Source organism: Cupressus sempervirens, chromosome 6 (genome assembly GCF_028749045.1).
Source record: "Cupressus sempervirens isolate cs-2001-9-10 chromosome 6, ASM2874904v1, whole genome shotgun sequence".
NCBI classification, from domain to species: Eukaryota; Viridiplantae; Streptophyta; class Pinopsida; order Cupressales; family Cupressaceae; genus Cupressus; species Cupressus sempervirens.
In genome coordinates this window covers 629987127-630012081 of record NC_143123.1, presented here as the reverse complement: position 1 = coordinate 630012081, position 24955 = coordinate 629987127, and the positions used below count along the sequence as shown (strand labels likewise).

Here is a 24955-nt window from a genome sequence, read left to right as displayed (position 1 = left end):
GTGATAGTTGCATTAATGAAGACTATGAAGAATGCATCAATCAAACACGTGGATATACAGGTGCATGGATTTTGGTACCACTTGATGTTATCGATACATTTGATAAAGATGATAAATTTTTTGATGATATTCCATTGATTTCTGATGATTATAATCATATCTCTGGATTGGTAAAAGTGGGTGAGTATCTTAAAAATTAATCTCAACTTGTTAATTAATTATCAATTGATTCCAACTATGTTATATATATTGTACACATACATTCATGTATACTTGTTATGCAAGAGATGTCTTTGCAATGATTGTTGAGCTTGGAAATCTTGAAGGTGTCAGTTATTATATATTGCGATGTACTGCAGAGAGGACAAAGTTATATGACCCTGAAGAAAGTGATGGAATGTTGTTCCCCATAGGTAAATTATACATATTCATGTATGCACATACATATTTAAATAAATAAATATATATCTAGGTAACTTTATATCTATCAAATTTTAAAATACTTAAATTTGTGGTGTAGGTTCTATTGTGATAGAGGGAACATATTTGAAGCAAGACAAAATAGTCCAACATGGAATACACTTTGTTGATTATCAACTTGACAACAAGGTTTTACAATACAGCCACCTGGTCATTGCTACCGGGCTTTGTCTACATCTAGTCAAACTTAAGTGTCTACGTCGCAAGTGGAAACTAGATATTGAAGATCATGAAAAGATATTACATGTTATAAGTTTACATCATGGTTGATTAGACCTTTGAGATTTATTTGCTACCAAGTTATTATGATTTTGTGACAGTGTGATCAGATGTTTTGATTTTGGAGTTAAGATTTTCTTGTGTAGCTAGTTTCTCATGCGAGATATCAGGACTATTGTTTTTATTTGTGTAGCATTGAGAAGTAGTTCCGTTTCAATTTATATTCTATTGATAGTTGTTAGTCATCCAAAATTCAGTATTTGCTAATTCAAAATGATTTTTATAGTTGTTGGCTTCGCTTTTATCCTCTTTGTAATTTGAATAATTTTTTTGGGTGCTTGGTCCCTCTCATTTTCTTATCCCGAATCAATTGAGCACACATGTTATACATTTGTATTACATGCTAGCATTTAAAGGTATCTGATGAACTGTTTGAACTTATAACAAGAATATATTTGTATTTGCTTTGGCCACACTATGAATATCTTTTCTTTCACATTTAGTTTTCTGCAAGTCCCACTTTTTGTTTTATTCAGTGTTATTTGGGGATGCATTTTTTGAAAAATTTGATTTGTTTCTGTTTACAGGATGTTCCAGAAACTCCAAACTTTCAGAAACTTTTCTCTTACTAAATTTCGCCTGAAGAAATCGCCCTTTGTCAAAGACTCACATTTTGGCGCTGGCAAGAAGGATGGTTGAAGATGTCATGGACGTTGGCTTGACTCCTCTCAATTTCATTTGCTTAAATGTTTTTAAAAACCTTTTCAACAAATCGTTTTGAATGTTTCTGAAGCCTTGTGCATGCCCTGCAATCAGCACAACCGATGAGATGATATTTCGTTGGAGATTCACGTCAAACTGTCAACGTGCCTAATCTATTATTACACATTTCTGATATGCTTAATTCTTATTCACTTTAAATTTCGTCTCCTTATATCATAAAAATAATTTACAAACAAATAATTATATCCATTAGAATCACTATGAAGTAAGAAGCATTCAAATGTAATGCATTGAAAAAAAAACCATTTAAAAAAAAAAAAACTTTGAAGTATTTATCTTTGTCTATATACTTGATATTTGATTTCTACAATTTTTATACATTAGATTTCAACAATTTATAATTTAATGTACTTGATTTTTGGATTAGACTATCTATTAGGATTTTGCATCGATTCTTCAAAGCAAAGTTTCTGACCAAGGTGTCTTGCAAGCAAGTGTTAGATCGAAACTAATCAAAAATAGTGCACAAGACCAAGTTAGCTATCGCAAAATATAGTATATATGACTAGGAATCAAAATCTAAAATAAACCTATTTGAAACTTTTGAATCTAGCAAGTCAATTTTGCCCATTATTTCTAGTTTGATAGATTAGAGCTAAATACTCTTTCACCATATTATTGTGTGATACTTAGCAATGACTGGCGAGATGAGACTTTGGGGTGATACAAATCTACATAGCTATGTGATAAAAGGGAAAAAAGGATGTGATGAAGTATAAAGAAGTGATGTGATGAAACTATTAAGGAAGTTTATCACATGTTGTATACCATTTTATTGCACGATAATCTGTACCTCTATGATAAAACCCAATTTAAACATCTAAAAAATAAAGTCAGAAACACATTCTAGCCCCACCATGGGTGCCAGAAATGTGTGCGAAATGCGGTAATTTTCTAGACATATATCATTTTCTATTTTAGCTTTGGTAATGACATTGAAAATTTGAGTATTTGATAAATAACTAATGTCATGCATATATAGATATTATAAGTTAGGGTAGTCATTGTACCAAAAGATTGACCTGTTAATGCTCAATATAACTACTCAACTTATAGAACGTAGGAGGCAGTTAGGCCATATCACAAATCTTGAAGGGAATATTGATAGTTAGTCCAACAATCCCCTAGTCTCTGATACCACTTGTTATAAGGTACCTAGGTTGTCGTTGTACTAAAAGATTGACCTTTTAATGCCCGACACAACCACTAGACTTATAGAACACAAGAGGTGGTTAAGCCATATCACAAGTCCTAAAAGGGAACATTGCCAATTAGTTTAATAACATATATTATTATATTATAAAGTCATGTTCATATACACTTATGTTATAGATGCATATTCAAAATTTGAAAACTACGAAACTATAATGCACTGAGAATTTGGACACTTGAAATTTCAATAGAACTATTTGCCTTAATTGGATTTTTTCTCTTCATATTGTCATTATGAATGCAACAATTTTTTATTTTTTATTTCTTCATCAATAACTTTCTTTTGTGCACTTTTGATTTTTTTTTTAAAAATCTTTTTGCTTATCATTATCGAGGGTAAATCTTCATAACTCTATGCATCATTTTGAAGGAGAGAAATTTGATTTATAGAAATGAACTTGTTGTGTGCTATGGAGATTGTCTATGCTTCTATTGAGATTGCTTTTTGAAGTCGAGATAAGCGCTCACATAAATATGTAAATATTGTGTACTTCCAAAGTTCCAAGTTAATTACATGTATGTTTATTGTTTTTGTCTTATTGTAAGAACCACAATAACATTCTTGTATTTGGATGCTTTGCTAATAATGCAAGATGACATGCATACTTCTAGCAAGATTTCCTTACTCTATTTGTATGATCATTTAAAATCTTTACATAATTTTGGCATGCAAGTAATGTATCCTTCTAATATTAGAGCTAAATACTCTTTCACCATATTATTGTGTGATACTTAGCAATGAATGGCAAGATGAGACTTTGGGGTGATACAAATCTACATAGCTATGTGATAAAATGGAAAAAAGGATGTGATGAAGTATAAAGAAGTGATGTGATGAAACTATTAAGGAAGTTTATCACATGTTGTACACCATTTTATTGCACGATAATCTGTACCTCTATGATAAAACCCAATTTAAACATCTAAAAAATAAAGTCAGAAACACATTCTAGCCCCACCATGGGTGCCAGAAATGTGTGTGAAATGCGGTAATTTTCTAGATATATATCATTTTCTATTTTAGCTTTGGTAATGACATTGAAAATTTGAGTATTTGATAAATAACTAATGTCATGCATATATAGATATTATAAGTTAGGGTAGTCATTGTACCAAAAGATTGACCTGTTAATGCTCAATATAACTACTCAACTTATAGAATGTAGGAGGCAGTTAAGCCCTATCACAAATCTTGAAGGGAATATTGATAGTTAGTCCAACAATCCCCTAGTCTCTGATACCACTTGTTATAAGGTACCTAGGTTGTCGTTGTACTAAAAGATTGACCTTTTAATGCTCGACACAACCACTAGACTTATAGAACACAAGAGGTGGTTAAGCCATATCACAAGTCCTAAAAGGGAACATTGCCAATTAGTTTAATAACATATATTATTATATTATAAAGTCATTTTCATATACACTTATGTTATAGATTCATATTCAAAATTTGAAAACTACGAAACTATAATGCACTGAGAATTTGGACACTTGAAATTTCAATAGAACTATTTGCCTTAATTGGATTTTTTCTCTTCATATTGTCATTATGAATGCAACAATTTTTTATTTTTTATTTCTTCATCAATAACTTTCTTTTGTGCACTTTTGATTTTATTTTATTTTTATCTTTTTTCTTATCATTATCGAGGGTAAATCTTCATAACTCTACGCATCATTTTGAAGGAGAGAAATTTGATTAATAGAAATGAACTTGTTGTGTGCTATGGAGATTGTCTATGCTTCTATTGAGATTGCTTTTTGAAGTCGAGATAAGCGCTCACATAAATATGTAAATATTGTGTACTTCCAAAGTTCCAAGTTAATTACATGTATGTTTATTGTTTTTGTCTTATTGTAAGAACCACAATAACATTCTTGTATTTGGATGCTTTGCTAATAATGCAAGATGACATGCATATTTCTAGCAAAATTTCCTTACTCTATTTGTATGATCATTTAAAATCTTTACATAATTTTGGCATGCAAGTAATGTATCCTTCTAATATTGATGATTACATACATCTACTTGTTCTTAATGTCATACATGCTTTCTTCTATAGATAGATTAATTGTTTGGGACAAAATTGCAACTTATCACGATAGAGATGAAGGAAGAAATCCAAGCTCGACATGCTATACTAAAATGACTTCCATTAGTGAAGCCCAATTATGAACAATTTTTGCTTGGTTGACCTCTGTTGGTTTTGTTCCTCATATAGTCAATGTTGTTCATGGTATTAAAATTGATCCACTTCAAAGCATTTCTTTGTTGAGTTTTTATACATTTTCTTATGCTATTTGGTTTCCACCATTTGTATCAATATTGTTTGAGAAGTTTTTGACTACGATGTGTTTTCTTCATTCGATAAAATTTCCCATCTTCTATTTCTCAATACTTTTCCCTATACAACACAAGATTGTTATATTAACTTTGTTCAATGGAACTTCTTATTTTCTGAGGACAATGGATCACTTTTATATTTTATTCAATTTAATGTCATGTTAAAAAATATGACTTAGTTGACTTTAGAAGCAATCTTTTGAACAATATAATTTATTTTTTATTGAGAAGGCAAGGATTGGCATGCCCCTGAAACTTGTTACAACAAGAAAATCCTTAGAACATAAGCTTGAAAAATAAAAAACTTAGCCAAGGAGATAAGTTTACATAGCCAAATCCTATGAATTTTCAAAAGGATCCCAAACCTTCAAGGATTTTCCTAAGGATCCTAAAACTTCCACACCTACCAAACTACATGTCTTCCCAAACAAAAACAACTATAAACCAACAAGTTCCCTTTAAAATTGATAGCATAAGTATCACTAACACTGGGAAAAGCCAAAAAATTACAATATCTTGTTTAGCATTAATAACCTGAAAATAAACTAAGCCTGAAGGGGAGATACAAACCCTAAATAGAACAATACTAAGAGAGCAAAAAACATTTAAAACTCTAAAGCTCCAAAACAAAGAGCCACCAACCCCACAATCACAACAAGGATTTCAATAATGAAAGGGATTTGCAAACCCTCAAAACATAGTCCCCAAAAGGAAGCACCATCATTGCCCAAATAAGGGAGTGGAGAAACAGAAGCCCACTCATGCAATAACACCAACACCACATAAGTTCTCAACCACAAACAAACCTCCTTGCCAAACATTCATTTAACAACTAAAACAACATTTGATCTCAAACTAGAAAGAAACAAATGAGAATAAAAAACCATAACACTGTCATAAAAAATAGAATATCTCCCATCTTCGAGAGGGCAGAGCTCCACCACAATAGGAGCACATCTATTGAAGTTAGGAAAGAAGCCACTCTCAAAGACTTCAGAGCACCACTAGAGTAAACTCCTAGAGGGGACCAAGATCCACAAGAGCAACCCAAACAACTAGTCTCCTTGACACAAAGAGGATAGCAATGGACTACCCAAAAAACATTGGTCTTAACACCAACATCAAAGCCAAAGATCTAATACCAAGAACAAATCCCTTTGAATCCAATTAGACTCTTTAGCAAAAATTGCATCCTCAGTGCTTGAGAGCCAAGCCCACAAAAGAAAAAGCCCCAAAACTCAAAATGTATCACTCTTGCAAGGTAAGAGCCAGGCACAAGAAACCCATAATAGTTTTTTCCAATGCTCTGAGAATAAAGCGCAACCAATAGAGTTGTCTAAACAAGAAAGAAAACTTAGTTACTGGGAAACAAACTTACCTCCAACAATATACAACTAGACCTCCTCTAACCAAAAACCACATGGTCAAAGCCATACCAAAATGAATTGCAACCAACACTAGGGGAGAAAATCCACCCTCCCTAAAAGAACACTGGTCTAACCCATAATGATTTGCAAAGCACCATAGAAGACAAAGAAAATCTTTTGGCAACTAAACTGACGACCAGCCAAAAATGACGCTCACCCCCACCCCACCAACAAGGCAACCATCATCACCAAAGGAAGAAGCAAACCAATTGGCCTACCCTAGAGAAGAAATCATCTTTCCATCTTCATATTCTAGTTCAACAATGTCTCCTTCACTGCTACAAACCCTAACCCCTCCACTCAAATTGCTCCCGCTCATCATAAACATGTGATGAGAGTATTAGTATCACTTGTTTATAATTACCATTGAAGTATTTTTATCTGTCACCCTAACTAAATCACTTAATTCTTAGTTTGAAAGCATATGAAGAGAAGGATAAAAATAAAATTGAATATGATTTTTCCTAACATATTTGGAAATAATCTAACAAAAGGTGGTAATATAAGAATGACTAGTAATTTCATATACAATGAGCGGAACTTTACTTGTAGAAGATGTTGGTAACTATCTAAAGAAATAGGTCCTCTATAAGTTTATGAATATCCCTAGGGAATCATAAACAAGTACCACTATCTATGTCATGGTCCATCAAAATACATAATTCCCAAGGACTAATGCTTCACATAACAACAATTGATATAGGTAAAATAGAAAGACAAGGGTTTAACATTTACTACTATATCAAGGGTTACATCAATAAATGACCTTTGTATACAACCACCATTCTCCTTTGATTGATATTAAAAAAAAAAAAAACAATCCATACAAAATTATTAATAAAATAGAAGAGTTTTGACTACTATATCTCTCATTACAATGAGAAAAGATGTGCAAATTTGACTTCAACTTATGCACTATGAGTTCTAGTTTTTCTTTTATGGTGCTTTTTACATGCACCCATGTGGGTGATCCCACAATAATGGGTTCCACTTTTTGACCAATTTTGACACTGAAATCAATATTTTTGCAACAAACATCACATTCAAGTGACTATGTCTTCAAAACTATAAATAATTTCAAGATGACACAAACTAGTGATTTTTAGTACTTTGTTCCTACTTTGTAACCATATTTTTTAATCTAAAAAAATAAAATTATTTATGTCATTTTTTTTAATCTCGTCTGAAAAGTGGTACATAATAAAATTCAATATTTTTAAAGAGTGACAGTCCAACACAACTTTTTTTTTAGAAATGATAATGAAGTAATTCTTTTAGCGTTAGATTTGTAACATCAATATCTAGAGGATGCATTTGGTTTGATTTATTTTGGTTGAATATTGTATAGTTTATGAAGTTTTGAAGTAACATGAATCATAATTCAGACATATGTTTCGTTTGACACCTAGATAATTTGAAGTCAATTTATCATAAACCTTTTTTTTTTTTTTGAATAGAAAGGTATCTCAATAAGCTAGTTCCTACATATTTTTCAAAAAAATATTGACCTGATTTACTAATTTTCCTAAGGTGTCAAAGTCGATTTATGTTCAATCGGTAATGAACCTATAATGAGTTAAACTCATATTTGAAAGTCTTAATGACTAAAATATGTATCACAGTTATAGTCGTTGGAAAGCCTGCTCCGAGCAGCACATTTTGACATTTTTTATTTTACAATAGGAGATCATTCTCCTATAATTATGGGAGTCAAAAGAGCAAAAAAAAAAAAGAAAAAAAGGGTTAAAATTTTCCTAATTTTATGCGTTCGCACGAACATATTAGGCATGTTTGTGCAAACATATTAGGCATGTTCGCACGAACCCATGTTCATGCGAACATGCCTAGATCCAGTGTGTTCATGCAAAAAGTCAAATAACCTTTAAAAGATCAATTTGTAAAGCTATTTGCCATCAACCTGGTAGTGCATTTTTTGTCTTTGTCACGAATTTCGTTCGTAGAAGTCAAATCGAAGGCAGCTGAGAGATTTCTCAATATCTGCAAATTAATGTTCTTCCTATCTTTGTTCACGCTTCCATCAATATTTCCTATCTTCGTTCACAATTTGGTAAAAAAATTGTACATCTAAATTATTTATTTCTTTCTTTCATTAGTGAAGTTGTTTAACGGATGCATTGAAGTTAAATTAAAAATTAGTAACACATTCATGGTGTTAAGAAATGTATATTCTTATTGGTTTTTTCATTTTTTAAAATATTGAATTTGTTAAAAAAAAATTGAACATCTAAATTATTTCTTTCTTTCTTTCATTAGTGAAGTTGTTTAAAGGATACATTGAAGTTAAATAGATTCAAACTAGATACTTTTAAAGTTTGGTTACATGTTAGTTTTACTTATCTCACTTTAATTATCTCGGTAGTTACATTCAACTGAATTTTTTAATTTACAACTTGAATTAATGAAAAACATTTAATTTTATTTTCAAATCAAATTCATTCAACTGTATCCAACGGGGCCCCAACTATGTCATTGACGCAGTCTACACTGTCTGGGCACACTTGGGGGTGTTCTGAGACATTTTGGCTTTCTGGGGTGTAATCTGCTCTATCAAAGCACACCTGGTTCACAGTGAGCACATACATAACACAAAATCTACATCTAAGGTTTTCATTTCCTTCTAGAACATAGATTAGATGATTTTGTGTTACTAATGATCTCCTTGCAGCATGTGGCAATCATGGGATGAAGACATGATCATAACAAACTACTAATGCTTGCTTTGTAGGATGTTGTCGAAAACCATTGTGTGTTTGTCAAAACCATGTGTGTGGATTTATTAGATTAAATAACACTTCGTTTGGTGCTTAAAATGAACTTTTCATTTTCTGCCTGGCGTGTCTATAGTGTTTAAATCCCTAGGAGTTGTATTGGACATATCCTCTCCCCTCGCCATTCGTGGATCTTGGGTGTAAGAGAAATCCATGTAACTTCTATAGGAGGCCTACCTTGGACCAAGATACTCGATATTGGGTATGCCAGGGGACGACCTCAGAGAGGTAATGGGCCAAAAGCTAGGTCAACATTCTAGTCACTATATAAAACTTGATTACGGTGAAAGCCATATTAGTGGTATTGCTGAGTGATAGTTCTCCTCCAGTACCCTTGTGGTGCGTCAAACCCTAGTTCTCAGGGCTGGGAGACCTTATGAGGAAGTTTATCACTCACTTGCTGAATGGAATGCCCTTACTAAAAAATATGTTTTAGTGGCCAAAATCCTTTTTATCCACTGGCTCAAGGGGTCACCGATGCCCGTGAAGACATCCTACATTCTCGAGATCCTTAGTAGAGACAACAGTCCCTTGGGAAGTCATGCCTCTTGGGAAGTGGATCTTGGTAGCCCTGAGAAGTGAGTGCACTGTAAGGGGGAGCCTATGGTACTAAGGTCCTAAGTTGTTCACTCTGGATAAGTGCGGCTGAACTTTGGTTCAAGTAGGAATTCAGTGGATATAGTCCTAAAGCCTAGATTGTGGTGTGACTGTTCAATTTTAACAACAGCTATTCTTGTCTTAATGTGTCTTGCGTGTGTATAAAACATAATCAAGATAAAAGCCAACATTCAAATTTACACCTTGGAAACTTGCAAAACCTTGTCAAAACATCAAACATTGTCAAAACCTTGTCAAAACATCACAAACTTTGGTTCAATACATTCAAACCTTGGAAAACATGGCAACTTGTGCTCTTAAACGTGCTTGGCAAAACATAGATTTCACTCTTGCATAGCATCCACTTGCATTATCCATAGTTTGAGCCTCATACTTTCATCATATAGACTTCATATTGCACCTTTTTAGTATCCCTCATATTCACATTGCATTCATTAGCATTTAAGCTTGCATCCTTTGCATTTCACCTCCAAAATCATCACTTTGCATCTTCCATCTTGCATCTTTGCATATCCAAACCTCACCTTGACCACTTTAACCATCATTCTAGATGTCCTACACATCATTTTGAGCATTCATTCTAGTCTCAACATTGTCCTCTACTGTTTACCTCACTGTGGCATCAATCTGGAAAACATAGCTCTTAGAATTGCCTTAGTTTCAGCCCAGCTTCCCAACTACGCTTTGAAACTACCAATTGTGCCCTTCTGAGCCCCAACTACACCATGGACATATTTGGTACTATCTAAGTGCACTTGGTAGTCTGAGAACCCAATTTGGGCTTCCAGACAGCATTTTGAGGCTTCAGAAGTGTCCTTAGGTACCTAGATAGGTCCCCTTGCATCAGCATGCCCTGATCTACATTTTGCACCTCCTAGTCTTACATCATTCCTTAGGTCATAAACTCTATTCTACATCTCCCAACCCATCATAACATCAACCCCAACATCTTAGCTTCCTGGCATATCAACTTGGCAACCATACCATTCTAAATCAGCAGATGTTCACCTAGCTTCCCAACTGTGCCCAGAAACTACCAATTGCGCCCTTCTGAGCCCCAACTACACCATGGGTGCATTTAGTACTATTGGAGTGCACTTGGTACTTCCAAAATACATTTAGGCACTTGCATGACCATTTTGGACCTCCAAACTACACCTTAGGACCCCAAAACTACATCTAGAAGCCTCTGCACCTCCTCATTCTGCACTTGACCCAAAATCGTATCTTGCACACAAAATCTCATTTTTCACATTAGGAACTTTGCATATCACATATCCGCTCAACATCATCACCATTTCAAGTCACCTGAACATCATTTGGAGAAGAAAGAAGGACATGGGAGCTACAAACAAAAGAGGGGGTTTCTAACCTTATGTTTGCTTCTTTTGATTAGTTTGGCTTTCATGGTAGACTAGTGGGTGCTAATGTATGTTGATTGAGTTTTGTGACTTATCATAGTATGTTATGCATTTAACCCATTTTTCTAGTCCTACAATAAGAACAAAAAAAATAAAGAGACAAAAAAATTATATATTTTATAAGAAAGAAAAATTTATTTTTTAGGAGAAACATTCTAGTATTCATACCATGTTGTTTGTTTGTGATTCAATGATGGCTTAAGAAGGATTTGGTACTTTTCCACTTGTAAAGAATGCAACTCACAGATTTTAGTCATATAATGAAGAATATTTATGCCTTGTTGTGGACGACTACATTCTATTGATTTTTGTCAAACAATTTAAAAGTACTGACAGCGATAGACAAATTCGTACAATGATTTTTTTATTTGGTTATTGCGTGAAATTTATCTTGAGGCAAGGGATAATTTTTTTTTTTTGATTTTATAATGGGAAACAAGAAAGGAAGGTAAAACAAATATGCAAGGAAAAGATTTGATGAAGCAGAACAAAGAAATATTCAAAAGACTGTGGCACGTTATCATTGAATTAAACAAGGTGAAGGAAATGTTGAAGAAGGCTCAATAGAAGTAGAAGCATTGCATATGGGAGAGAGGTCAGGAACACTCCCTACGAAATCTCAAAAAATGAATGTTGAAGAAGACTCAAGATCACTCCCTACAGAGGTTCAAATAACAAAAGTTGGAGAAAGGTCAGAATCTTTCCTTGCAGAATCTCAAACACTGGATGTTGGAGAAGGCTCAAAATTGGTCCCTGTAGAAATTCCAGTAACAAAAGTTAGAGAAGGGTTGGGATTAGGTGCAAGAATTGCCCAATCTGTAAAGAATAGTATTTCTCATAAGAATTTAGATCATTTACTTAAAATGGATGTGGATAAATTGAGAAAACTTGCAGCTCGCGTTCAATCATTAAGTTTGTCTAAGAAAAGGTCAATGAATAAGAAGATAAGAGAAATTATGACTCAATTTGATAACACTGAAACACTTGAACAAGCTCAGTTGCTTTCACATTTGCTTACACAAAAGAAGTTGCAAGAGGCATTGAAATTGTTAGGTGTAGACACAACATCAAAAAAGAGAAGATTTTCTAACATGCAAACTGATCTGATTGAAAATGTTAAATAAGGTTTGAGAAACATAGGAAAACACTCTCAAACTAAAGATAATTCTATGGCAAGAAAAGTGATGTTGATGTCTGTTGTAAGTAAGAATATGACCCAAAATAGACAAATATCTTCAATTTCGTCTGAAATGGGTTTTAGTAGGAAAACAATAAGAGAATATGTTAAGAGAAGATTAATTGTGGATGACAGTACTATGGAGGGCAATTGGGAAATCATGTGTAGAGCACCTCGTTCTGATAGGATTGAAGAGTTATTAAAAAATTTAGTCATATCATTTTGGATTGATAACACTCATCCTTAATCAAATAGTAGAGATGTTATCAAGCATAGGATTGCACCTGCTCAATATGAACATCATACAAAACATTGGTTGGACACAACACAACATAAGTTATATGTGTCATTTTGTAGTGAACATCCTAATGTAAAAGTTGGGCAAACATTGTTTGAAAAATTGAAGCCATACTTTGTGAGGTCAAACAAAGTGTTTGAAACATGTTGTTGTCATCATCATATTAAGTTTGATCTCCACTATTAGGTATTTTGAAAGTTTGTAGAAGGTCACACATATGGTTTTCATGCTGCTCCTCTTAGTAGGAGAAGTGAGTTTATATCATCCATTTTGTGTGACAACATAGATGATCCAGCTGGTCAAATAAATTGCATCAAAGGATTATGTGAAACATGTGGTGAATTGGCTCTATTTCCTTTGAAAATTGAAAGATATTGATATAACAAAAATATTGAATTGCAAAAGTTACAAGTATGTCAAGAATGAAACAAAGTTGGGGAAAGAAACAAAAAGGTTGGAATATGTTGAAGAGGAGTTGCCTGCTCTAACATTTATGGACAGATTTAAGAAATTGATTCAACCTTATATTTGTCATGCATTTTTTGCAAAGTGGCAAGCACAACAGTTTCAAACTCTGAGAGATAATTTCCCACTTGAAACAATTGTATCAGTTGTTGATTTTGCAGAGAACTATTCCTTTGTTCATCAAAAAGCAATTCAATCAGATTATTACTTTAATAAGCAGGTCACTATTATGGTACATGTTTATTATAGACATGCACAGTTAGATTTGGATGGTGTTCAGAGTATAGTTCAAGCACAAGTAATTATAAAGGAATATCATTTTTATATAAGTGATGATAAAGAACATGACATTCACTATGTAGAACATTGCTTCAATATGTTCTTTTCTTATTTGAAAGAAAGAAACATAAATGTTGATAAACATTATGTTTGGTCTGATGGATGTGCCACAAATTTTAAATCATCTAGACCATTTTATGCATTGTGTAGATATCATCACAATGAGAATATAAAACACATATGAAATTTCTTCGAGAGTAGCCATGGAAAAGGTGAACATGATGGTGTTGGAGCTTGCATCAAACATGCTTTGCGAAAGTATCAAATGAATTATCAGGGAGTTCATGTAAATGATGCACATGATGTTGGTGAATGGTGTAAGACTCATTTTGCATTAGATGAGGTTGGGACATCATCAACCACAAGTCGACAGGTACCATATAGAGTCTTCTAGGAGATAACAGGTACATGGATGTGTACGTTTGTTTAACTTTTATGTAATTAAGTTATAAAATTTTATTGTTAAGTTTTATTTTTCAATTCATTGAAGTTTAAATTCAATTTGTCTATATTTTCAATTTAATTCAAACTTTTAGGTGTTAATAGAAAAAACATGCATGGTTGCAAGAGGATAGAAAAGACACGTTCCTTACATTCAGTCATGAGTATAGATAATTGCAATTAGACATTGAAGACAAGAGAATTCTCATGTTTTTGTGACAGTTGCATTGATGAAGACTATGAAGAATGCATCAATCAAACACGTGGATATACAAGTGCATGGATTTTGGTACCACTTGATGTTACCGATACATTTGATAAAGATGATGAAAATTTTGATGATATTCCATTGATTTCTGATGATTATAATCATATCTCTGGATTGGTAAAAGTGGGTGAATATCATAAAAATTAATCTCAACTTGTTAATTAATTATCAACTGATTCCAACTGTGTTATATATATTGTACACATACATTCATGTATACTTGTTATGCAGGAGATGTCTTTGCAATGATTGCTAAGCCTAGAAATCATGAAGGTGTCAGTTATTATTTATTGTGATGTACTGCACAGAGGACAAAGTTATATGACCCTGAAGAAAGTGATGGAATGTTGTTCCCCATAGGTAAATTATACATATTCATGTATGCACATACATATATAAATTTATATATATATATATATATAGGTAACTTTATATCTATCAAATTTTAAAATACTTAAATTTGTGGTGCAGGTTCTGTTGTGATAGAGGGAACATATTTGAAGCAAGACAAAATAGTCCAACATGGAATACACTTTGTTGATTATCAACCTGACAACAAGGTTTTACAATACAGCCACCTGGTCATTGCTACCGGGCTTTGTCTACATCCAGTCAAACTTAAGTGTGTACGTCACAAGTGGAGACTAGATATTGAAGATCATGAAAAGATATTACATGTTATAAGTGTACATCATGGTTGATTAGACCTTTGAGATTTATAATAATTTGAATATCAACTTTGATGAAATGTGTTTTTAATTGTATGATCATAGTCTTAGTTATCATTAGTTTATTAAAAAACTATAATATTAATTGTACTATGGATGAATTTAATAATTTAACAACAAGTGATATTTAAATACGCTAGAAGTTAGTTTGAACTTACACAATTTCATTATCTATAGATATGTATCAAAAATAATTTAATATGTTACAATTCTTAAATATCAACTTCTTTTCAAACTATTGAATTTCACTTTTAATTAAATGTGTTTTGAATTGTACGATCATAAGTTCTTAATTATCATTAGTTTATTTAAAAACTATATAATTTAATCATTTAAATTAATTGTACCACATGGATGAATTTAATAATTTAACAACTTGATATAAATAGGCTTTAAGTTAGTTCAAACTTACACAATCATTATCTATAGATTTATATCAAAAATAATTTAATATCTTACAATTCTTAAATATCAACTTATTTTCAAACTATTGAATTTCATCTTGAATTAAATGTGTTTTTAATTGTACGATCATAAGTTCTTAATTATCAAATTTAGTTTATTAAAAAACTATATAATTTAATAATTTAAATTAATTGTACCATGGATGAATTTAATAATTTAAATTCATTTATCAACTTTTTTTCAAACTAGATTGAATTTCATAAGTGAAAATTAAACATTGGTTTTTTAAATTGTAAGATTATAAGTTCATAGTTATCATTTAGGTTAGTTTATTAAAAAACTATATATTTTAATGTTACTTTATTACATCTACGGTCATGTACTCTTAAAGTTTAAATTAGTTTAAATTAATTTTTTTTTTAATATTATATTTTGTAAAAGTTTTCTAAAATAATGTATTGGCTTACCTAATTAACATATTTTTATCCACATAAAACTAATATTTATCTTTAGCGGATTAGTAATTGATAATTTAAGAAATATGTATCTTTCTAACTTCCTACTAACCGATAATTGATATAAATGTACACATGTCTCAAGATCATGTTCTATAGCTATAACACACAAAAAATACACATATACACGTCTCAAGAATAAACATCTATAGATTTAATATATCTCTATGTATTTGAAATACAAACTGTAAATCTCAAATAAATACATGTATGCAACAAAATATAAAAAGTCATATATACATACATGTGATGGTATCTAACTACTGAAATACTCAATAATCAAATAAATAGTGAAAGTACATGTATGTCATCAAGGAATTGAAATACACATGTGTACATGTAAACTGAACCTCCAATATATAAATGCATCAAAAAATATATAAATCTGATCTACTACTAGAGGGACTCCTCAAGACACATACGAACAGAATGACCTTCTGATCGAGTCTCCTGTACATCCTCTCACTGAGGTGCATCAACCAAGCCCTGCAAATATATATACATATATACATACATGTGTTAGAGTTCTATCTTTAAAACATATATATACATACGTGCATCATGTACATGTACGTTCAAATTAAATACCAACTTGCATATATATATATATATATATATATATATATATATATATATCTAGTTTTCAAAATATTTAAATAACTTTAAAAAAACTATTTAAAACTCAAGTACCTGAGCACTACCAGGTGCCTCAATAGAATCATCTCTCTCATGTACATGATGCCCTGAACCAACAGTATGTGTAACCATGTGCTCAACGACCTGTGCCTACATGAATTATTATGAGTTAAAGATTAAATTAAATATCTACATATATATCTGAACTAAATTTTTCAATAAATGAACATATTTTTTAATTTCATATATATTTAAAATTAAAATTAAATTATATATGTACCTGGGTCTCCGGAGGTGGAGGATGATCAGCAAACTCCATCTTATCATCTACTGATGCACCTGAGCCTGAAACTCCATGTCCAACTGCTAGTAAATCTGAGTGAAGTGGACTCTGTAATTGGCTGGGTAATGGTGTAGAATTAATGCTGCCAGGTCTGAACAATAGGTCCATGTACGATAAAATACCCAGGCTCAAACTAGTATCAATCTCAAACAGGCCTCACAACTGCTCACCAAAATCATCAAGACCCTCAGCTGTGATATGGACATCTCCAACTCGTATGCTCAAGTCATCTGTAGAGTGTCGTGAGCCTGGTACTGAATGTTGTGAGCTACACACAGGTGTATCATCTATCACTGGAGTGGTGGCCTGTGTCTGTGGAACTATGTCAGGGCTCTAATGCTATCTAACAACATCCATCACCGAGTGTACTAGAATCCTCTCTGTATCAAAAATATAGCTAATAAAGTGCAACATATCCTCCAAAAAATATAGTGCCATATCCATATGTGTTTTCTATCCTGAAAGACCATGAATATCGCCTGGCAGTGGTAGCCCAGTAGCTCTATATGCATCATTAGAGGAGGCACCTAAAGTGCTACTAGATGCCTATGAAGATGGTCAACAAAGTGGATGAGGACGTTGACTATGAAGATAACAACCAATAGAATCTAATGTGATAGTAGCCGCCGCAGATGCAATGTGTCCAATAGTGTCAATTGCTCCCCTTTGGGAAGCAATGACAACTCTATCTACAATAGGTGCATGTGCAGGAGTCACAAGAGGCATCCTCAATTCAACAAACTTTCTAAGATCTATAGGTGGTAGATGATCTACACTGCAGTATTGGTCACAATCTACGATCTGACCACGCCTCTGTCCACAATAATCAAGAATATCCAAGTAGTTGACGTTGAGCCCTATACAGAACTCAACGTACAATTGTTGTGCAAAATAAAGGGGTATTTGGTCGTTATTAGGATAACGACCATGTGGAGCTAAAAATTGTGGATAGATCATGCTAGAAATAATAGGGTCTCTACATCATGTGACTCTATAGCCTCTCACCCTACCCTGTGTTCCCTCATACGCTAGAAAGAGCTCTCTCTGGATGACGTCTTTGGGGGCTACCCTCTTGACGTCATCAAATGATGCATTTCCTGAAACCTTAGCCCTAAGCTCCCTAGATATGGAAGCTAATATGGCAGGAGTAAATGAATGGTGAGCTCTAAACCTAGCTGTCAAATCCTCTAAACTCTTACATATCGTAGTACATATGTCTCTATAAAGACCATCATCAGAGCTCAATATAGAGTGTTGTAGTCTAGCAACCTCCTGCTCTGAAAATGAAAATAAAGTATTGATATCGATGCGTGGAGGTGGTGCAGCAGGACCTCCAACAGGAGCTGCAGGTGCAGCTTGACCTGGAATAGGAGTCGCACCAAGAGCCATGGTAGGACCTCCACTACTAGGAGCCAAAACATGAGTTGCACGACGAGCCCTACGTCGAGGTACACAACGAGCCCCACCAGAAGCTGCAGCATGAGCCCCACCACGAGCTACACGAGGAGCCAGATCAGGAACTGCATCAGGCGCTACAACAGGAACCGCATCAACCTGTGTCGCAGTAGGAGCCGTAGCAGAAACTACATTAGGTGCCGCACCAAGAGCCGCATCAAGCTAATCGTGTGAAGCCATATCTGTAGAAATGTATGAAGAGCTAAACTGCCTATTGTACACACAATTTTTTATTTTTAAAATTAAAAATTATACACATGTAATTGAACATATATCACACATCATGGACCTAGATAATCTATAACACATCTAGACCTAGATTAATTTGCATATAAGTATAAGATAACTTTAAAGTTGAGAGTTTGGTTATGGTTAGAGTTAATTTATTGTTCTAGGATTTTATTATACTTTGGGGGGGTATTATTAGAGAATTCAATTAAAGGGTAATAAATTATTTATATTACTCTTAAATGATAATGTTTCGAGGTTTAGGTTTCAATTTGGGTTACATATATATCATTTAAAACAAGGGTCATACTTCATGTATGTACATGTGTTTGAATGTATGTGCATGTATCTCAAATGTAATTTTTAACAATTTAGGATTAGGGTAACTTGTTTTAATTTTATGTAAGTTAGGCCTCAATTAGGTTTTGAAATAGGGTTTTAGTGTAATTAGGCTCAATTTTATGGTAAGATTTAAGACCTTATGACATTGTTAGGGTTTACATGAACTTACATAATTTCTAGCATTAAATTTAGGGGTTAATATTAAGGTCCATGGTCAAGAATTTAGGATAAGGGAACTTAGCATATGAAGTTTATGATTTGGTTCAAGATTATGATTTAGGGTATTTACTATCATTTATAATCTTGGGTTTAGAAATTAAATTTTAAGATCAAGGTTAGGGTTAGGGTTTGGATGTACATGTATGTAATATTCATACCTAGATATGTAAATTAATCTACATTCTTATATATGTATAATTTAGGATCTCCCCTTAAGACATCTCATTGAATTATATAGTTAATTATATAGTTCTAATTATTAAGACATTAAAAATAATAATATATGTACATTTAAACATGAATATTGAAAACATATGTATGCACATCTATATCTAACACATGAACATATTTACATGTACATTTATGAAATAAAATATACATTTTAATCTACATTCTTATGTATAGTTTAGGATCTCCCCTTAAGACATGTGTTATTAAATATAGTTAATTACACTTAGTTATAAGATAAATTAAGATCAATAGTTAACATATACACAAATAATACATATAAAAATGTGAATTTATTAAAAACATGTACATACATCTACTTTTAACCATGAACAAATATACATGTACATCTATGTTCAAAATAAAAAATTATACATTCTAATCTATATTTTTACATGTACAATTTAGGATCTAGACCCTTAAGATATGTCATTTAATTAAACTCCTAAGATTAAGACATTAAGGTGAATTTGACATATATACATAAACATTAAAATTAAAAACATACATGTCTACATTTAACATAAACATATATGTGTGTGTGTGTGTGTGTGTGTGTGTGTGTTTTCTAAAATTTATATTATTATAACTTTTGTAATGTTTTTCTAATATTTTTTCTAATGTTTTTCTAAATTTGTTTTCTAAATTTTATATTATTATAAATTTTTTAATATTTCTTTAAATTTGTTTTCTAAAATTTATATTATTATAAATTTTCTAACGTTTTTCTAATGTTTTTTCTAAATTTGTTTCCTAAAATTTATATTAAATTATAAATTTTCCAATATTTTTGTAATATTTTTTCTAAATTTGTTTTCTAAATTTTATATTAAATTCTAAATTTTCTAATGTTTTTGTAATATATTTTTTTTAATTGTTTTCTAAATTTTATATTAAATTATAAATTTTCTAATATTTTTTCTAATGTTTTTCTAAATTTATTTTCTAATGTTTTTTAAATATTTTTTCTACATTTTATATTAAATTATAAATTCTCTAATATTTTTTCTAAATTTGTTTTCTAAATTTTCTAATGTTTTTGTAATATTTTTTTCTAAATTTTTTAATTTTTAAAAATATTTTTTATAAATTTGTTTTCTAAATTTTATATTAAATTATAAATTTTCTAATGTTTTTGTAATGTTTTTTCTAAATTTTCTAATATTTTTGTTATTTTTTTAATAAATTTTCTAATGTTTTTTATAAATTTTTTAATATTTATTTAATATTTATTTAATATTTTTTTACTTTTTTTTCTAAATTTTTTTTCTAAATTTTATATTAAATTATAAATTCTCTAATGTTTTTGTAATGTATTTTCTGAATTTGTTTTCTAATGTTTTTCCTAAATTTTATATTATAAATTTTCTACTATTTTTCCTAATGTTTTCTAAAATTGTTTTCTAATGTTTTCTATATAATATTTTTCTGTTTTTTAAATTAATATAAATAAACAATAAAAATATTAAATTAACATTTAGATATGCTTTCAAAACCACTAAAAACGTAAATAACATTCAAATATGTTTTTAAAACATTAAAAAATGCATTGAAAACATTAAAATCTACTTTGATAACATTAAAAAATACTTTTAAAACGTTCAAAACATTAAATTAATAATATTTTGACATACCTGATGATGAGAATCAGAACGAAAGCGACAGGATGATGTTGACGGAGGTAGCACAAATCACACGTTCGCTCCAACGCCCAAAATGAACAATACTCGCCGTGAAAATGAATTTGAAAAAGTTAGAAAAACATTTTAAACTGTCGAAAATTGGCACGATGCATGTTCGCGTGAACATATGACATAGGCATGTTCGCGCGAACATGCCCATCCCATATGTTCATGCGAACATGTTTGTGAGGTTCGCACGAACGTGTGGTGTATTGAATTCTCAAAATTTCTCAACTTTTCTAAGTTTGTTCGTCCCACTAAAGTGAAACCCATTATTGTGGGATCACCCCCATCCATACATTTTGTATAGAAACTCACTAATTTCTTCTTTCAATGTTTAATCATTGTCATTTTTACAAATTTACCCCTTACTACATTGCTTCTACTTTTTAGTTTTTTTAAATAATATATTTAAACTAAGGGGGTGTCTCCCTACTCACCTAGCAACCCATTTAGGGGCGAGCAAGGCAAACTAGTTCCCCTTAAGGCATGCACACACACATCATTCAAATCTGAGATAGTTTGGAACTCGAGACCATAGGGTAACCCATGACTTCTTCTTATATGTCCTACTATACAACATTTACAATTATGCATGCAAATAACGATATATATATATATATATTCAATTTAGAAGAAATCACAAATATTTTCTTATCAACTATCCCTTCACCTCCTTCGGGTGCAAGTGCAACTAGGGGGGGCTAACTTAAGGCACCTAGAACTCCTATTCTATATGTCAAAATTTGCCATTTTTTTCAGTGAACCTCCGTAGGTGAGTGAAGAGCTTAAAGCTAACTTTTCAACTTTTGTGCATTTACAAACGTCTATGTAGAACTCGTAGAGTGTGAGGTGGTCTAAAAGTGTCATTTAAAATGTTCAACTGAAACTCATTATGTTCACCCCCCCAATAGGTAGCTGCTCACCAAAAAAATACTACTTTTTGTCATATTGGTATTAGGATTTAATTGTGTAGTTTTTGAGTCAAACTCATTGACCCATATATCATGAGTAGTGATTCACACATGAATCTTTGTCTCATGAGAATAAATGGAACACTTAGCACTCACTGGATCTAGATGATACTCATAGAGTTGAAGCAATGAGACTTCCGGAGAGGTCACTCATCCAAGTACTACTCCAACTTGAGCAAGCTTAACTATGGAGTTCCCTCCATTGTTAAACCCACTATGCTTGCAACCAAGTAAGCTAAAAGATGATCAACTATTTGCACAAATAGACCAATCAACAACCACGAAAACTAAAAGATGATCCAACTATTAATACATGTGTGATCAGCTACTAGTACACGTGCTATCTTTTTTTGAAACATTTTATGAACAATAATTAAAAGAATTTATAACATAAGAACATTGAAACATGAGCACTAATGGCTCTTCTCCCATTGAAACTATAAACATCATCACTCAGCTAAACGTTTATTCTTCAAAATCAATATTTTAAAATAGCCCTGAACTTTATAGCTCAAACTAGATGCATTTATCTGTTGCAAAACTTCCAGTCTTCCTAACCATCTTGCCCTTTGTGAAACCCTAGCCCTTCCTCTGTGTGATGCACTCTTCGGAAACATGATCACCCATATTCTTAGAAAGAATCTGCAGAATGTCTTGAAACCCTCGATTGTCCTTTGGGAGAATTTTGGTCTTCAGCTTTGTGGTCTCTCGCCTAAACAAGCCTTGGAATTAGTAAGGGTTGACCCTAAAGTCCTCGACGCGTCTGAGGAAAACATTAAGAAAAAGATGGATTTAATGCTCAATCACATGTGACTCTCTGCAAACTTCGTGTCAAAGCATCCACACATGTTGACAATGAGTTTGGACAAGGTGATGAGGCCCAGATTTTTAGTTTTGCAAACTATGAGTGAAAGGATTGGAGCGGAGGAGGTTAATCCGAGTCGGGTTCATACTCTCTTGAAGATGACCGAGGCCAAGTTTGGTGGTCAGATCATACAGGGGCATCCTGAATCCGCTGCTCAGTGCTCTGTGGACAGTTTATAAAAATGCCATTGCTAATGTCTCAAGAAGCTCAAATATCAAGAACATTTAGTTTCTTAGCATTTGGTATTTTCTTTATTGTAATTGTATTGGTAATCTAGGTTTGCTTATGCATAGGAAAGTTTGTTAGAGGAAAGTTTCTTCATGTCATATGGAACAATAATATGAGTAGGAAAAAAATCTATTATATTAAAGAATTTAATTCAATCGGAGAACTTGACAAAAAAGTGCACACTGGGGCTGCTATTAAAGGAAAGACAAGGTTATTATTGACACAACTGAGAATGAGATCTCATCACCTCAGATGCAAGATGGGAAGATGGAAGAGGCCCAAAGAGACTTGGGAGCAGAGAATTTGTATATTTTGCATGTCTGGAGTGGTTGAAACAAAATGACATTTTCTCTCAAAATGCATGGCATATGACAACAACCGATCTCTCTAAGATGTCATCTTGAAGACGGACAACATGCATAGTTTATTTGAAGGGGATAAGATAAAGCAGACAGCTGGTTTCTTGATTAAGATACAAAACAAAAAATTAGAAATGAAAAGAAATTCAAAAATTATCTTAGTACAGTTGTTCTTCAGTCCCTTAGACTGCTTTGATCTCGTAGACATCATTAGAAAACATTCATTCATTCATATAATGAGAATCTAATTACTTCCAATTAAGTGTGAAGTTATTTGTGAACTTCCAACAAATCGAATTTTATAGATGTATTTTGTTGTAGTTATCATTCCAAACGCAACACAGATGTTTTGTTTAGGTACCCCACTGTTACGAGATGTTTTCTATGGATATTAAAACACTATTCAATGAGTTTGTTGGCCAGATCATACAAGGGCATTACGAATCTGCTAGTCTGTGGATCGATTATAAAAATACCATTGCTAGCTTCTCAGAAAGCTCATAGCTAAGAGGTTTTCACATCCTAAGCATTTTTTTTTGTCCAAATGGTTGAGCTCGTGAGATTTTGGGTTGAAGAAAAACCTCAATACTCAGGAAATCCCTTTCTAATACTTGCTGTTGGTGGCGATCCTGACCTTTTCCTCCCGAGAGCACCAATTTCAGAATAAGTGGAATGGAACTTGTGTTGCTCTGCTGTACAAAATAGTGCACATGACTTGGGATTGTTTGATTAAGGCATGCCTTTATGTTAATATTAAGGTTTTGAGTAGAACAATCATTCAACATTTAGGAAATTCCTTCCAATACATAGTGTACAAACTACTCTTGATCTGGTGGTGATCCTGTCCTTGTTCTCTCTGAGAACTCCAATTTCAGAATAAGTGGAATGCAACTCTTGTTGCTTTGATGCACAAACTAGCGCCCATGATTTGGCAGTGTAATTGTATTTGTTTAGCTAACGTATGCTTCTAAGTTAAGCTCAAGATTTTGAGTTGAAGAGCCATTCAATATTCAGGAAATTTCTTCCAATGCATGGTGTAACAAATACTCTTAGCTGGTGGCAAACCTGATCTTGTTCTATCTAAGAGTACCCTTTGGAGGGTAAGTAAAATACAACTTTTGTTCTTCTGATATAAAACCTAGTGCCCATGATTTGGGATTGTAATTGCATTGGTTTAATTAAGTTATGCTTAAAATCGTTAGACATCTATAATGGCCATTTGTAAAGTTTCTATCAAATTTCAAAATAGTACTTTGTGAGTTTGTGTGATTTAATTTGCAGGTTCAAACGCTAACGAACATGAACCCTGATTTACTTCATAATACATGTAATACTCTACAGTAATATGGATGAGATTTTCTTTATAAACTGTGATGCTAAAAGTTTCTTTAGATCTGCTGGCATTAATAGATTTTGATGTCAGTAAGAATGAGTTCCTTTGAATATATATATCATATGTGTAGGTAT

The 24955-nt window shown here is 32.3% G+C and overlaps 1 pseudogene; it reads left to right on the top strand.

Moving 5' to 3' along the window:
* The window catches only part of LOC149553810 (uncharacterized), a 56184-nt pseudogene extending 33055 nt beyond the window's left edge, over positions 1-23129 (top strand).
* Positions 23130-24955: the final 1826 nt, after the last annotated feature.